This window comes from Schistocerca nitens, chromosome 1 (genome assembly GCF_023898315.1).
Source record: "Schistocerca nitens isolate TAMUIC-IGC-003100 chromosome 1, iqSchNite1.1, whole genome shotgun sequence".
In the NCBI taxonomy this organism is placed as follows: domain Eukaryota; kingdom Metazoa; phylum Arthropoda; class Insecta; order Orthoptera; family Acrididae; genus Schistocerca; species Schistocerca nitens.
In genome coordinates, this window is record NC_064614.1 from 1,229,434,784 (window position 1) to 1,229,452,142 (window position 17,359).

Below are 17,359 nucleotides of genomic sequence, written 5' to 3' on the forward strand. Positions count from 1 at the left end.
ACCGTTCTTAACTCCAGAACGTGCATAACGAATATCGGTTGACCATCTGTGTGCATATTCAAGGTGTTCAATACGCCAAATATTAACCATTTACGCAGTTACCCTAAATAATAATGAAATATTAATTAGGTAATTGAATATTCCCATATAACTAATAGACATCTTCATAGATGGGTCCAAAACCTTTTACGGTGTCAAAGTAACATACCAAAGCTATACATCCTACGGAAGTACAGACATATGTTGGCAATGGTAAAACATACCCCGCATTAACATTACAGTAGATGAATGGTTGTAACGACCAGCTGCAGTTGAATGAAGTGAATTGATGAGACCAAGCAAAGCGAAAGACCACTTGTGAGCCGGCCGAAGTGGCCGTGCGGTTAAAGGCGCTGCAGTCTGGAACCGCAAGACCGCTACGGTCGCAGGTTCGAATCCTGCCTCGGGCATGGATGTTTGTGATGTCCTTAGGTTAGTTAGGTTTAACTAGTTCTAAGTTCTAGGGGACTAATGACCTCAGCAGTTGAGTCCCATAGTGCTCAGAGCCATTTGAGCCACCACTTGTGAAATGTTGCTCGCCAGGTACTGAAGAAAGTCGTTTCTCCATCGAATAGTGACAGGTGATGAAAAATGGGTATATTTGTAGAATCCTAAGCATCGTAAGTCATGGGTGAATCCAGGCAGACCATCGACATCCACTGCAAGACTAAATCGCTTTGGAAAGAAGACAATGCTCTGTGTTTGGTGGGATCAGAAGGGTGTCATGAGCTGCTAAAACCTGGTGAAAGCGTTAACACTGATCAGTGCCAACAGCAAATGATCGATTTAAATCGAACATTAAGTGAAAAACTAGAGGAATATGGAAAAAGGCAACACAAAGTCATATTGCTCAATGATAACGTTTTATCACACACAGCTAACGATCATGGTGTTCAGCTGGGAAATACTAGGGCATGCGGCTTATTCTCCAGACTTTGCTCCGTTCGATTATCATCTGTTTGCAACACTGGTAAACTCTCTCGCTGAACAACGCTTCAATTTGTATGCAAATGCACGAAAATGGCTCGCTGACTGATTCGCTTCAAAAGAAGAACCTCTTTTTGACGTGGCATTCATAGCCTGCCGGAGAGGTGGGAGAAATGTGTAAGCAGCAATGTAGATTATTTTGAATAAAATATTGTTTATCAATTTCAAACAACAGACGTGTAATTATTGCAGTCAAATTCCAGTTTCATATTTCAGTACCTGGCATTCGTGAAAACACGTTTAATATTGTGAAAAAGGCCGTCTGGTAGACGCGGAGAGCTGTTAAGTTATGAGCAGACGTCTAGTTCTGTAAGTCTTACGATTATTTGCTTCTAGGAGTACCGCAGTTCTATAAATGCTGTCACTGAACCTGTAGTGTAGCCAAAATTCGCATACAGCAGTAAACCAAGCTGCTAGACCAAGGGAAATACTGAAGTATCTTGGTTTTAGGCTGTTGTAAGGTATGATTTTTTTGTCGTCTGTCATTCATGAAGCCATTGCTTAGATCTTGCTGTCATTGGTGTCCCTCGGCAATACTGTTTCTGATAAATCGAAATTCACGAAATGTCACCTTAAACGTTCGTATGCTAACGTCTAAACAGAATTTGTATAGTACAGTATCTGTACAATAAAGAAATATGTTTGACATGTGACAAGGGTGAACATCTTCATTTCGTCTATTCTTACCTCATACGAAGCAGACTCGGTGTGAGATAATCCCGGACGGTTTCTGTACGCTGGGTGCAGCTGCTTATCGTGTCTACAACGCGGCTTCGCAAACGTTTCTATGGCAACGCCTCTTCAACGTTTTATAGCCGGCTATTGTTTTCATCTATAGCCGACCGCGCTTCGCATTTCAAAGCTGTCAAAATCACTGCCAGCTGTCAGGGAACTCGACTGTGGGTGTGTCTTAGTACTAAAGAATACAAGTATTGAAACCTCATGTCGCATTTTTCCACGCATTTCAGTGTTTATGGCGTCATCTCTCCTGGACTATATGTTGTGCTGTGATACAGTTTTTTAGAAGCATTTAGCGGCATATGCGAATACTGGCTCCGAAATTTACTGCCAACAGAGATAGTAGCACAGAAGAAATAAATACAGGGTGGTCGATTGATAGTGACCGGGCCAAATATCTCACGAAATAAGCATCAAACGAAAACACTACAAAGGACGAAACTCGTCTAGCTAGAAAGGGGAAACCAGATGACACTATCGTTGCCCCGCTAGATGGCGCTACCATAGGTCAAACGAATATCAACTGCATTTTTTCAAACAGGAACCTCCATTTTTTATTAAATATTCTTGTAGTACGGGCGTGTGCTATGTATGCTGCTCGGTATCCTGGACGACATCATCCAAGTGTCCGGACCGTTCGCCGGATAGTTACGTTATTTAAGGAAACAGGAGGTGTTCAGCCACATGTGAAACGTCAACCACGACCAGCAACAAATGATGATGCCAAAGTATGTGTTTTATTCTCCATGATGATCACCGCTTCCCTGACACCCTTAGAAAGGCCAATCACTTTGCCTCTTACCTCTCCGATGTCTTTTCCATCCCCGATGATCCCCAGTTCGATTACTCCCTCTTCCCAGCTGTCCGCGATCGAACTGACACCTCTGTCCCTCCCCTCGCCCCTGGTTTCCAGTACTTGGACAACATTGCACACACGGAACTCAATGCCCCTATTGCTACATAGGATCTCATTGCTACACTCCGCACGAAACGCAACACCGCTCCGGGTCACGATCGTGTCACCTACCGTCTCCTTCGTGAAGCTCCTGTCTCTTTCCTCTCCACTCTGGCCAGGCTCTATAATGTAGTCCTGTCCACCAGTTACTACTCCGACCTGTGGAAAACCTCCCGTATCCTGATGTTCCTTAAACCTGGCAAATCGCCGTCCGCCGTCTCCTCCTACCGTCCCATCAGCCTTACCTCGGTCTTCAGCAAGTTCCTGGAATCTATCCTCACCCGCCGCATCCACCAGCATCTCCGCCAGCACCGACTCCTTCCCGTTACCCAGTGCGGCTTTCGGCCGTCCTTCTCTTCCGACAACCTTCTCCTTCACCTCACTCATCTCCTTTCCAAACAGCTTAATTCCCGTCGCTCCGCAATCTTCCTCTTCCTGGGCCTCGAACGTGCTTATGACCGCGTATGGCATTCCGGTCTCCTCTTCAAGCTCCAAACCTTCGCTCTTCCCATTAACTACGTCCGCCTAGTCGGCTCCTTTCTCTCCCACCGTCCTTCCTACGTCACCATCCAAAACACGGATTCCTACACCTTTTTTCCCTCCGCCGGTGTGCCCCAAGGCTCCGTCCTCTCTCCCCTTCTGTACCTTATATATACTGCGGACATGCCGCCGCCGTCACCTCCCGCCCACCTTCTCCAGTTTGCCGATGACACTGCCTTCCTTGCCCTTGCCCCACCCTGCAGCGCTCCCAACACCTCCTCCAATCCCATCTTGACCGGTTCACCTCTTGGTGCGACCAGTGGTTGCTCGAGGTCAATCCCTCCAAAACCCAGGCGATCATTGTAAGCAAAACCATCCCTTCCTTCCGCCTCCTTGATTTCTATCTCACCATCTATGGCCATCCTATCGCCCTCACCCCCACCCTTAAGTACCTTGGCGTCGCCGGCCGGAGTGGCCGAGCAGTTAAAGGCGCTACAGTCTGGAACCGTACGACCACTACAGTCGCAGGTTCGAATCCTGCCTCGGGCATGGATGTGTGTGATGTCCTTAGGTTCGTTAGGTTTCAGTAGTTCTATGTTCTAGGGGACTTATGACCACAGCAGTTGAGTCCCATAGTGCTCAGAGCCATTTGAACCATTTGAACCTTGGCGTCACCCTCGACTGTCGACTCTCCTTAACCCCCATCTCTGGACAATCCAAGCCAAGGCCTGCTCCCGACTCCGTCTCCTCAAGCTACTTTCCAGCCGTACGTGGGGTCTGGACCCCTCCACCATACTCCACACCTATAAATCCCTCATCCGCCCTATCCTTTGTTACGTCCATCTGGCCTGGATCTCCGCCCCCCCTACCTTTTATAAATCCCTTCAAATCCTTGAACGCCATGTTCTCCGCCTCGCCTATCGTATCAGTGTCCCCTCCCCCACACGGATCCTGTAGAATCTCATTCCATTCCCCCACCTCCTCCTTTTTCTTGGAAGATAACGGGTCCTGTACACCTCCCGCAAAGGCGATCCTCCTCACCCGCTTGTCTCGCCCATCCTCTCCCGCTCCCGCCCGCTGCCACGCCTGTATTCCCATGTCCCACCCGGTCTCCATCTCTCCACCCTCCTTACCCTCTCCCAAGGTGGCTTCCGCCAGCTCCCTCTACCTGATGATTCCCTCCTCCCTCCATCTACCCCTCCTACCAACTTTGATCCTCCCTCCCTCTTCCTGTGTTTGCTCCTTTGGGCACCCTCCCACCCTTCTCTCCCTCTTCCCTCCCTGCTCCATTTCTCCCCGCTCCTCCCCCGGGCTTCCCCTCCCCTGTCCCTCTCCTCCTCCCTCCATCTCCTCAGCCATTGGCCTCCTTGTTCTCCCCTCTCCCCCACCTCATCCTTCTTCCCCCTTCTTGGCAGGTCCCTGGACTCGCACACGCTAAGTGGACATTCGCGCGCCGAAGATCATCGCCATCAGAGTCTCGTGTGTGCCGTCGTGTTTAGTGTTCAGTGTTCACCGTCACACTCCATCGTTCACCAGTGCCATCGACATCTTCAGTGTTTGTGCTTCGTGTTCAAATGGTTCAAATGGCTCTGAGCACTATGGGACTAAACATCTGTGGTCATCAGTCCCCTAGAACTTAGAACTACTTAAACCTAACTAACCTAAGGACATCACACACATCCATGCCCGAGACAGGATTCGAACCTGCGACCGTAGCAGTCGCGCGGTTCCGGACTGAGCGCCTAGAACCGCTAGACCGCCGCGGCTGGCTGTGCTTCGTGTCAACAGTTTGTAGTGTCGATTGTCATCGAGTGTGAACGGCTTTATGTTTTTTATGTCCGTGTGTCTACTGTTTTTTCCCGCCGTTTTTTCCAACCCATGTGTCTTCTCTGTTTTATCATTGTACTATCTTTGGCTGAAGAGCGGCGTATTGTACTGCTGCCAGCCTACCTGTTATACTGGTATTAAAATCACAATAAAGAAAACAAACAAAAAAGTATGTGTTTTAGCTGCTGTCGGGGCTAATTCGCACATCAGTAACAGACAAACTGCGCGAGAATAGGGAATCTCAAAAACGTCGATGTTGAGAATGCTACATCAACATCGATTGCACCCGTACCATATTTCTATGCACCAGGAATTGCATGGCGACGACTTTGAACGTCGTGTACAGTTCTGCCACTGGGAACAAGAGAAATTACGGGACGATGACAGATTTTTTTTTTTCACGCGTTATATTTAGCGACGAAGCGTCATTCGCCAATAGCGGTAACGTAAATCGGCATAATATGGACTATTGTTCAACGGAAAATCCACGATGGCTGCGACAAGTGGAACATCAGCGACGTTGGCGGGTTAATGTATGGTGCGGCATTATGGGAGGAACGATAATTGGCCCCCATTTTATCGATGGCAATCTAAATGGTGCAATGTATGCTGATTTCCTACGTAATGTTATACCGATGTTACTACAAGATGTTTCACTGCATGAGAGAATGGCAGTGTACTTCCAACATGATGGATGTCCGACACATAGCTCGAGTGCGGTTGCAGCGGTACTGAATAGCATATTTCATGACCGGTGGATTAGTCTTTTGTGCCACCACTAGTTACTTCTTACCCTGTTCCAATCGAAAATAGAGCGAGGATAAAACAACTCTGTAATGCCTCCATACGACCGACAATGTCTCTTATTTAGTCTTTGTGGTCGCTACGCGGAATATACGTTGCCTGCAGCAGAATCATTCTGCAGACATCTTCAAATGCCGGTTCTTTACATTTTCTCAGCAGCGTTCCTCGAGGAAAAAAAATAAAAAATAAATAAAAATGAAAACACCGCCTACCCTCGAGTGATTCGGATTTGAGGTTTGAGTTCACGAGGCATTTCCATAACACTCGCATGTTGATGTAACAGCCCGGTACCAAGTCCAGCCTCACGCCTATGAACTGGGTCATGTCTTCCTTCAATTCGGCCTGGTGGGGATTAAACACTACAGGAACACTCAAAGATGAGTCCCATTATTGATCTATACGCGGCCTCCATTATAGATGAATTACACTTTCCTAAAAATCTTCCCATGAACCGAAGTCGACCATTCACTTCCCATTAACACTGACATTACGTGCTCTTTCCATTCCATATCGCTTTGCAACGTTAAGCCAAGGTATTTAATCGACGTGACTGTCAAACAACACACCACAACACTGAATTCTGACATTGCAGAGTTGTTTATCCAACTCATGCATTAACTTACGTATTTCTAAATTTAAAACACGAAACAGTTCATCGCACCAAATATATCAGTAAAATCCGTCCAAGTGATCCTGCATCATCCTACAGCCACTCAACAACGATACTTTTCCATACAACGTTAGCGACAAGCAGTCGGAGATCGCTGCTCAGCAAATCGGTGGTGTCATTTATGTACACTACGTGATCAAAAGTATCCGGCCACCCCAAAACATAGGTTTTTGATGGTTCAAATGGCTCTGAGCACTATGGGACTTAACATCTGAGGTCATCAGTCCCCTAGAACTTAGAACTACTTAAACCTAACTAACCTAAGAACATCACACACATCCATGCCCGAGGCAGGATTCGAACCTGCGACCGTAGCGGTCACGCGGTTCCCGACTGAAGTGCCTAGAACCGCACGGCCTAGGTTTTTGATATTAGGTATATTGTGTTGCCAACTACTGCCGGGTACTCCATATCAGCGACCTCAGTAGTCATTAGACATCGTGAGAGAGCAGAATGGGGAGCTCCGCGGAACTCACGGACTTCGAACCTTTTTTAGGTGATTCGGTGTCACTTGTGTCGTACATCTGTGCGCGAGATTTCCACACTCCTAAACATCCGTAGGTTTACTTTCTCCGATAAGATACTGAAGTGGAAACGTGAAGGGACTCGTACACCACAAAAGCGTACAGACTGACCTCGCCTGTTCACTGACAGAGACCGCCGACAGTTGAAGAGGTTCGTAATGTGTAATAAACAGATATCTATCCAGACCAGCACACAGGAATTCCAAACTGCATCAGAATCCACTGCAAGTACTATGACAGTTAGACGAGAGGTGAGAAAATTTGGATTTTATGGTCGAGCGGCTGCTCATAAGCCACACATGCGCTGTTAAATGCCAAACGACGCCTCGCTTGGTGTAAGGAGCGTAAACATTGGACGATTGAACAGTGGGAAAACGTTGTGTGGAGCGACAAATTATGGTACACCATGTGGCGATACGATGGAAGGGTGTGGTTATGGCAAATGCCAGGTGAACGTCATCTGTCAGCGTTTGTAGTGCCAGCAGTGAAATTCGGGGGCGGTGGTGTTATGGTGTGGTATTGTTTTTCATGGAGAGGGTCTTGCACCCTTGTTGTTCTGCGTGGCACTATCACAGCACAGGAGTACATTAATCTTTGAAGCACCTTCTTGCTTCCCACTGTTGAAGAACAATTCGGGAATGGCGATTGCATCTTTCAAAAGGATCAAGCACCTGTTCATAGTGCACGATCTGTGGCGGAGTGGGTAAACGACAATAACACCCCTGTAATGGTGTGGCCTACACTGAGTCCTGACCTGAATCCTATAGAACACGTCTGGGATGTTCTGGAACGCCGTCTTCGTCCCAGGCCTCGCCGACCAATATCGATATCTCTCCTCAGTGCAGCACTCTGTGAACAATGGGCTTCCATTCCTCAAGAAACCTTCCAAGATTACCGATGGAGGGCGCCACGAACTTGTAAGTCATGTTCAGCCAGGTGTCCGGATACTTTTGATCACGTAGTTTATCTCTGAACCTATTCCTTGTTAACTACAAACTGAGGACAAGGTACAAATATGCGACGCCCCCTAAACCCGCAGGGCAGAACAGGTGATAAGGATTGTGGAAAGGGGCAAATAAGGTGTCGGTCAGGTTCACACAAAATTGTAATTTATTATAATTTAATAACACCTTTAAACAAAAACGGCACATAGCCGAACCTTAAGAACTACGAGTTTCAAACAGGCAATTATTTCACGGCTCAGAGCACCCAAACAGGAAATCTTAAAAGTCAATCAAAATGCAGTTAAAATGGCAATAAAATAATTAAAATACATATTCTATCACAGCAAGGCTGGAAAGCCTGAAGGCAAAAGTCGATAAAACAAACATTTGCAAGGTGCAATACAAGCGGTTGAGGGCCACAATTAAATTTGAAAATTTGAAAATATATTAGCATGATCTTTAAGGCAGGAGGCCACAGTGTTTTTGGTTCAAGGGCAATTTCAAGAATAAGGTTTTAAGCGGCTTAAGGCCCACAATTGATTTTCCAAAATTCAAAAATAAGTCTAGTAAAACAACAAGAATTTTTAAATCATTGGCTATGATAGATTATAAGCAGACAATTAAACACTGGTGAGAAGGACAATAAAGAAAACGGCACTCAGAAGCCTCCAGGGAGGTCGGTGTCGCATCGTTCACTTAGGTGAGAGAGGTGGTGAGCCCACTACACTTGATCCGTCGGAACCCTACCAGGGGAAAGCTACGGACCGACCGACACAACGACTTGCTTGCCACTAATCAGTACATGAGAACTGAAGCACAAAAGGTTACGAACTTGGTTATCCACAATGAAATATGTATTAACTGTCAAAACTGCACACCATGTTGGACAGCGACAACAGGTGAGGAAAGGACACTGCTTGAATTTACGTCAGTGGCCAGGACAGGTAACCAGAACACTAACGGCCACAAGGCAGAAAATTCCTCTGGTGCACTCGAATTGTAGTCAATCAATATAGTTAACTGCACCGAATAGTGGCTAAATATCAGCAATAGAAACACTCGGTGTTGCTCACAGGAAAACCTCCCCAACAGCGAACCACCGAAACGAACCACACAACATGAATGGACGTGGCTTGAGTATTTGAAACAACTACTCAACTTGGGTCGGTGAACCATAAAGATCGTAGTGATCGGACAGCTCCACACACGCTCTGTCACTGCACAGGGACTGCCAGCAGACCCAGCCGACTGCACCGCACGGAGATAACTTCTCTGGTCCGCAGCAACCGACCGACTCACTTCAGACGTCCTATCCGGAAACTGCATGCACAAAACCAAAGATGGTACACGGTGCAAATATCGATACACATCGGTGCTGCCACACGTAGAAGGAAGAAGAACCACGACGTAATCGCAACAAGGGCGGGGAACCTAACACAGATAGAAAGCGAAGTTCACCAAAACGCATAGTTGGGAGTGAGCACGGCTCAAAACACATACAGTATTAAACAGTAAATACATATATATAGGAAACAAACCATAAAAACTTGACACTAAACCTCGAAAATAATGTGCGTATGTGTGTGTGAGTGACGTGTGTGAGATCGTGTTAAATTTGTTTACGGAAAAATGAGGCAGAAGGGAGGAAGATAGTAATAGGAAAGAATAACACCGAACAGAATAGAGGATGAATGAATGATAAAACACCTAATTTGATTAACAAACACCATGAAATAAAATTAATACAACACAAGAATTCTGAAGAAAAGTTTGAAGTATTACATGTGGAAGCTAACGCAGAAACAGAGCAATTTTATTTTATTGTGTTGGTTAACTTACTTTACTGACACAAATTACTTACAGAACTGATAGAAAACTGCCTCGTGGAGGATCAGTTTGAGTTCTGGAGAGACATAGGAACACACGTGGCAGTACTGACTGTACTACTTATCTCAGAAGATAGCCTAAAAAGAGATAAACCTACGTTTATAACAGTAGTAGATTCAGAGAAACCATATGATAATGTTGACTAGAACACACTCTTTGAAATTCTGGTGCTAGCAAGGCTAAAATCAGGAGCGAAACGGTATATGAAACTTGTACAGAAACCGAACGGTAGTTACAAGAGTCGAAGAACATGAAAGGGAAGCAGTGGTTGAGAAGTGAGCGAGACACAGTTGTAGTCTTTCGCCGATCTTATTCAACTGCACGTTTAGTAAGCAGTAATGGAAACCAAGAAGTCTGTGAAGGGAATTAAAGTTCAAGGAGAAGAAGTTAAAAGCTTGAGGTTGCTGATGACAATGTAATGGACTTGGAAAAGCAGTTGAACGGAGTATACAGCGTCTTGAAAGGAGGCAAAGGCAAACAAGGATAATTAAATGGCTCTGAGCACTATGGGACTCAACTGCTGAGGTCAATAGTCCCCTAGAACTTAGAACTAGTTAAACCTAACTAACCTAAGGACATCACAAACATCCATGCCCGAGGCAGGATTCGAACCTGCGACCGTAGTGGTCTTGCGGTTCCAGACTGCAGCGCCTTTAACCGCACGGCCACTTCGGCCGGCTACGGATAATTAAATATAGTTAAATTAAATTACGCAATGCTGAGGGAATAAGTTTGGCGGGATGACTCACTAAAGTAGCAGGTGAGTTTTACTATTTTGGCGGTAAAGTAACTGATGACGGTTGAAGTAGATATAAAATGTAGACTGGCAATGACAAGAAAAGCGTTTCTGAATTTGAGAACTTTGCTGTCGCCCAATATAAATGTAATTATAAGGAAGTCATTTCTGAAGATATTTCTCTCGTTGCCTCGTAATGCGGATGATAAATAGTTAAGACAAGAAGCGAACAGAAAGATTAGATGGATGGATTGCGTAACTAATGAGGAAGTGCTGAATGGAATTGGCGAAAAAAATATTTATGTAATGAAGGCTTTCACGACCGGATGTTTCAGCTGTCGAGAATTCTTCCGGGTTGTATGGCCATGGTCTATGGAACTCTTCTATCCCTGACGTTTTGTCCAAAGCTACGTTGGACATCTTCGGAGGTGCTCCTGGTTGTGCTGAGTCTTACCGAGACGGCAGGAGCACCTACGAAGATGTCCAACGTAGCTTTGGACGAAACATCAGGAATAGAAGAGTTCTATGGACCACGGCCGTTCAACCCGGAAGAATTTTCAGCAACTGAAAAAAATATTTGTTGCATAACATGACTAAAAGAAATAATCGGTGAACAGGACACATTCTGAGACATCAAGAGACCACCAATTTTTTTATTGGAGTAAAGTGTGCGGAAAAAAATTATAGAGGGAGACCATGAGATGAATACAGTAAGCAGATTCAGAACAATGTAGGTTGCAGTAGTTATTCGGAGACGAAGAGGCCTGCGCGGGTAGAGTAGCGTGGAGAGCTGCATAAATTCAATTCGTCGGACTGAAGACCACCACATATCCTCTCTTCTGTTCACTGTAATCACTGTCGACGTGTAACATGGTGTTTATTGTTGTTTATCAACATAGTACGCTCTTTGACAACAGGACTCCGTTAAAATCTGATGATGGCCTTATAAGGCTAACATCGGTTCACGAAATAAATTAAAGCCACAGAAAATCCACAGTAATGTAGTTTTAATTTATAGACATTTAAAGTGCCTTGTAAGTCAATGTCAGCTAATTAAACAATTCGTGCAGATTATAGTCTTAGTGTAAACAGAAAGTATGAAAATAAGAGCAAGTCAGGTGATTGGCAAAAACAAGTAGCTGTAAAAACATAATTAAAAATTACTGTTATTGTAGGTGCATTACGTTTCATACATAAAAGAATGGGTCTAATGAGAAATAGATAATTAATAAAATCCTAATCTTAATGTACAGTAGTTTAACGTAGAAACACAACATTACATTTGGTGCCTCGGGACAGTACCAGTATGTCAATTCCTGGATATGACGGTAATGTACACTCCTGGACGATGTGCTGTAGCTTCGGTTGTGTCTGTAAGATAGATAGATCAATTTTTCCGTTCGAAAAAAAAGTTCTAGCATTCTCCACGGTTAGTATGGATTCTACTTGGTGCCTATTACATACATCGAGGTAATTCGACACCTGCCCGTTTACTGAGGGTGTTGTGTCGATTTTTACTCCGGGTGTTGCATCTTGGATCGATATTCGATCCGAGTTAGGGTGTATGTCAAATACTTCATCAAGACGTTCTACAGCAAATTTTATTGCTGACTGTCTGGAATTTAAGCCATTAGGTGTAGCGCTTGATACAATAGCTGACATCCCGGCGGTGACATTTTAAGTACGAGTGTCCTTTCGAATAGTGTCAAACAGTCTTAAGTATGACGAAATCTGGAGCTGTTAACACAGAGGGAATAATGCAATCGTCATGACAATATCTTTCAGAACTCGTACTTAATTCCAGAATTTTACTTAGGGAATGAAGATCAGGCTAAATGAACTGCAATAAATATTGAATGTGATATTGTAAGGGTAATTTATCGTCGATACTACGAAAGTGTAGCGTATTAACCAACTGATTCAAGAGATATATCTGTTCACAACATCAATAAATGATGACATCCATGTTTTATCAATCAGAGTACGAGAAAAGAAATGTAATATGCCGTTGTTAATCAACCGCTACTTACTCAGAAGCGCACTGAGCGATGTAAACTTTCATAAAACCTGTAGTGTTTTCTTTTTTCGTATTTAAGACAAGAGTTGGCTTCATTATTGAGTCTGTTATACCGTTGCCACCGACGAAAATTTTACTGTGAGAGAAAAAAAGATGAGCAGAAGGGAAAAGTAAAGAAAAGGAGAGAGGGTGGCCATTGTGTTGAAGACGTCATCCTTTGAGTGGAGAGCTCTCGGAACTCCCGTATCACAAATGCCCTCTTAAGTAAGAGAGGCCACCCCCTCAGCACTCGCCCTCCTTGCCTCCTATCTGCCTCATTATTCCGCGCTATTTACCTCACTTTCCATTTTCCGCTCGCGCGCACGCCGATTCTGTGACAATAAAATATTACAGATAGCACGTCTGTCCCCCGTTTCATCAGATAGCACGCAGCAGGCACGGTACCACCACACTCCACCCCAAACCGAAACCCCCAGCCTCCCTTTTGATTCTGAGTGTGTGTACACAATTACGCTTATCTCGCAACCGAGGGGTATTAAATTAGTACGGTTGAGATGTCATACCGAGAAAGAGCGGGGTGTAGGTCGCTGGGTCTGTCCGCTAAGAAGGAAGCAGAGAGCCCCCCCCCCCCCCCCTCCCTCACCGCGCCGTCCATCCCTTCCCACTCCCCCCGTGTGTAATTTTCTGTTTAAGAGATAAAGGAACGGCTCCGACTCTAACCGCTCACAATCCTTTCAGCAAACGCCGGCAGGATGCTAATGCGATCGTGGACGCAACTGCGCAGCTGCTCCGTCTATCTTAATAAAGCACTCCCTACTTTTCGCGCAGTGGTTTGTGAAAACCCTTCCGGACTCTGTTCTTACCAAAACCCATTCGCAGACCGGCTATCGCGCCAACGGATCTGGTTGGCAACCGTCTGCAGGAGTCGGGTCCTCGCAGTCGTTTATCTGAAAGAAGATCTGCCGGTAGCTATTTGCTACCGGGCGACTTCTTCATTTTCGAAACGGGTCCACTGAGAGGTGTACAGCCAAGGAGTGTAGTGAGCTCGTACCTCTTAGAAATTCTTCGAGACTTTTTTTATTCTTCCTACGTTATTCATCTTCCCTCAAGGAGTAGGCGGTCGCCTGTCCCAGTCACAGAGAAATCGCTTGCCAATATTTCCTTGGTTTTCCCATTTCATTTTTACAGATACACTGGCGTGATAAAAGTCATGGGATGGCGATATGCACATTTGGGGAGGTCTATTGATAGTGACCGGGCCAAATATCTCACGAAATAAGCGTCAAACGTGAAAACTACAAAGAACGAAACTCGTCTAGCTAAGGGGGAATCCAGATGGCGCTATATTCGTCTAGTATGTAAAGAAATAAGAATGTTTTAGTTGGACCACTTTTTTCGCTTTGTGATAGATGGCGCTCTAATAGTCACAAACGTATAAGTACGTGGTATCACGTAACATTCCGCCAGTGCGGACAGTATTTGCTTCGTGATACATTACCCTTGTTAAAATGGACCGTTTACCAATTGCGGAAAAGGTCGATATAGTGTTGATGTATGGCTATTGTGATCAAAATGCCCAACGGGCATGTGCTATGTATGCTGCTCGGTATCCTGGACGACATCATCCAAGTGTCCGGACCGTTCGCCGGATAGTTACGTTATTTAAGGAAACAGGAAGGGTTCTGCCATGTGAAACGTCAACCACGACGTGCAACAAATGATGATGCCAAAGTAGGTGGTTTAGCTGCTGTCGTGGCTAATCCGCACATCAGTAGCAGACAAATTGCGCGAGAATCGTGAATCTCAAAAACGTCGGCGTTGAGAATGCTACATCAACATCGATTGCACCCGTACCATATTTCTATGCACCAGGAATTACATGGCGACGACTTTGAACGTCGTGCACAGTCCTGCCACTGGGCACAAGAGAAATAACGGAACGATGACAGAGTTTTTGCACGACGAGGAGTCATTCACCAACAGCGGTAACGTAAACTGGCATAAAATGCACTATTGGGCAACGGAAAATCCACGATGGCTGCGACAAGTGGAACATCAGCGATCTTGGCGGGTTAACGTATGATGCGGTATTATGGGAGGAAGAATAATTGGCCTCCATTTTATCGATGGCACTCTAAATGCTGCAATGTATGCTGATTTCCTATGTAATGTTATACCGATGTTACAACAAGATGTTTCAAAAATGGCTCTGAGCACTATGGGACTCAACTGCTGAGGTCATTAGTCCCCTAGAACTTAGAACTAGTTAAACCTAACTAACCTAAGGACATCACAAACATCCATGCCCGAGGCAGGATTCGAACCTGCGACCGTAGCGGTCTTGCGGTTCCAGACTGCAGCGCCTTTAACCGCACGGCCACTTCGGCCGGCCAAGATGTTTCACTGCATGACAGAATGGCGATGTACTGCCAACATGATGGATGTCCGGCACATAGCTTGCATAGCGGTATTGAATAGCATATTTCATGACAGGTGGACTGGTCCTCGATGCACCAAACCATGGCCCGCACGTTCACTGGATCTGACGTCCTCGGATTTCTTTCTGTGGGGAAAGTTGAAGGATATTTCCTATCGTGATCCACCGACAACGCCTGACAACATGCGTCAGCGCATTGTCAATGCATGTGCGAACATTACGGAAGGCGAACTATTCGCTGTTGAGAGGAATGTCGTTACACGTATTGCCAAATGCATTGAGGTTGACGGACATCATTCTGAGCATTTATTGCATTAATGTGGTATTTACAGGTAATCACGCTGTAACAGCAAGCGTTCTCAGAAATGTTAAGTTCACAAAGGTACATGTATCACATAGGAACAACCGAAATAAAATGTTCAATCGTACCTACGTTCTGTATTTTAATTTACTGTTCGTCTAAAATTGTGAGCCATATGTTTGTGACTATTACAGCGCCATCTATCACAAAGCGAAAAAAGTGGTCCAACTAAAACATTCATATTTCTTTACGTACTACATGAATATGTAATAAAAATGGGGTGCCTATTTAAAAAAAACCTGAGTTGATATCCGTTTGACCTATGGCAGCGTCATCTATCGTGCCAACCATAGCGCCATCTGGTTTCCCCCTTGAAGCTAGACAAGTTTCGTTATTTGTAGTTTTTTCGTTTGACGCTTGTTTTGTGAGATATTTGGTCCGGTCACGATCAATAGACGACCCTGTGTACAGATTGCGGTAGTATAGCGTACACTAGGTATAAAAGGGCAGTGCATTGGCCTACCTGTCATTTGTACTGAGATGGGTCGTATGAAAAGGTGTCCTGTGTGTTTATGGCCGCATTTAGAGGTTCTGACCGCGGAATGATAAATTCGCATGGGACATTCCTTTCCGAAAATCATCATGGAATTGAGTATTATGTGATCCACAGTGTCAAGAGTGTGCAGAGAATACCAGGTTTCAGGCATTACATCTCACCCTTAACGACCGAGAGGTAGCGGCGTTTGCTTAGAGTTGTCAGTGATAACGCACAAGCAACACTACTTGAAATATGAGACCTGAGTTTCTCCTGGCGTATACAACTTTCAAATAACTTCCGGGAATTCAGCCATGTAACACTTTCAGCGACCGCCGATATTTCGGCGGGAGAACACCCCGCCATTTTCAAGGCAAACTGCAACGGACAGGCGGCGTACATGCAAATTTAATACCTCGGTTCTCCGACAGAAGCAGGAAAGATAACACACACACACACACACACTGAACACTAGTGCCACCAAAGATGACCAAAGTCAGAGCTATCGATAGTGAGACTATGAATTCGCAGGTGAGGCAGCATTGACTCTGTTCCTCCGTTTTTTTTTTTTTTTTGTCAAAAAACAGAGGAACAGAGTCAATGCTGCCTCACCTGCGAATTCATAGTCTCACTATCGATAGCTCTGACTTTGGTCATCTTTGGTGGCACTAGTGTTCAGTGTGTGTGTGTGTGTGTGTGTTATCTTTCCTGCTTCTGTCGGAGAACCGAGTTATTAAATTTGCATGTACGCCGCCTGTCCGTTGCAGTTTGCCTTGAAAATGGCGGGGTGTTCTCCCGCCGAAATATCGGAGGTCGCTGAAAGTTTTACCTGGCTGAATTCCCGGAAGTTATTTGAAAACTACTTGAAGTAGCCTAAGACATCAACGTGCGACCTATGACAAACTTATCCGTTAGGACAGTGCGGCGAAATTTGGCGTTGATGGGCTACGGCAGCAGACGACCTACGCGAGTTCCTTCGCTAACAGCACGACATCGGCTGCAGTACCTCTCCTGAGCTTGTGACCATATCGGATGCACCCTAGACGACTGAAGAACCGCGCCCTGGTAAGATGAGACCCGGTTTTAGTAAGAACAGATGGTAAGATTCGAGGGTGGCGCAGACCCCACGAAGTCGTTGGCCCCAGGTTGTCAACAAGGCACTGTGCAAGCTGGTGATGCCCCCATAATGGTGTGAGTTGTGTTTACATGGAATGGGTTGGGTCCTCTGGTCAAACTGAACCGATCATTGACTAGAAATTGTTCTGCTTCGAGACCGTTTGCAGCCATTCATGGACTTCCTGCTCGCAAACCGCGATGGGATTTTATGGATGACAATGCGCCATGTTATCAGGCCACACTTGTTGGCGACTGGTTTGAAGAACATTTTGTGAAGACATGAATCCCATCGAATATTTATGGGACGTAGTCGAAGAGGTCAATCTCTGCACAAAATCCGCATCAGCAACACTTTCGCAATC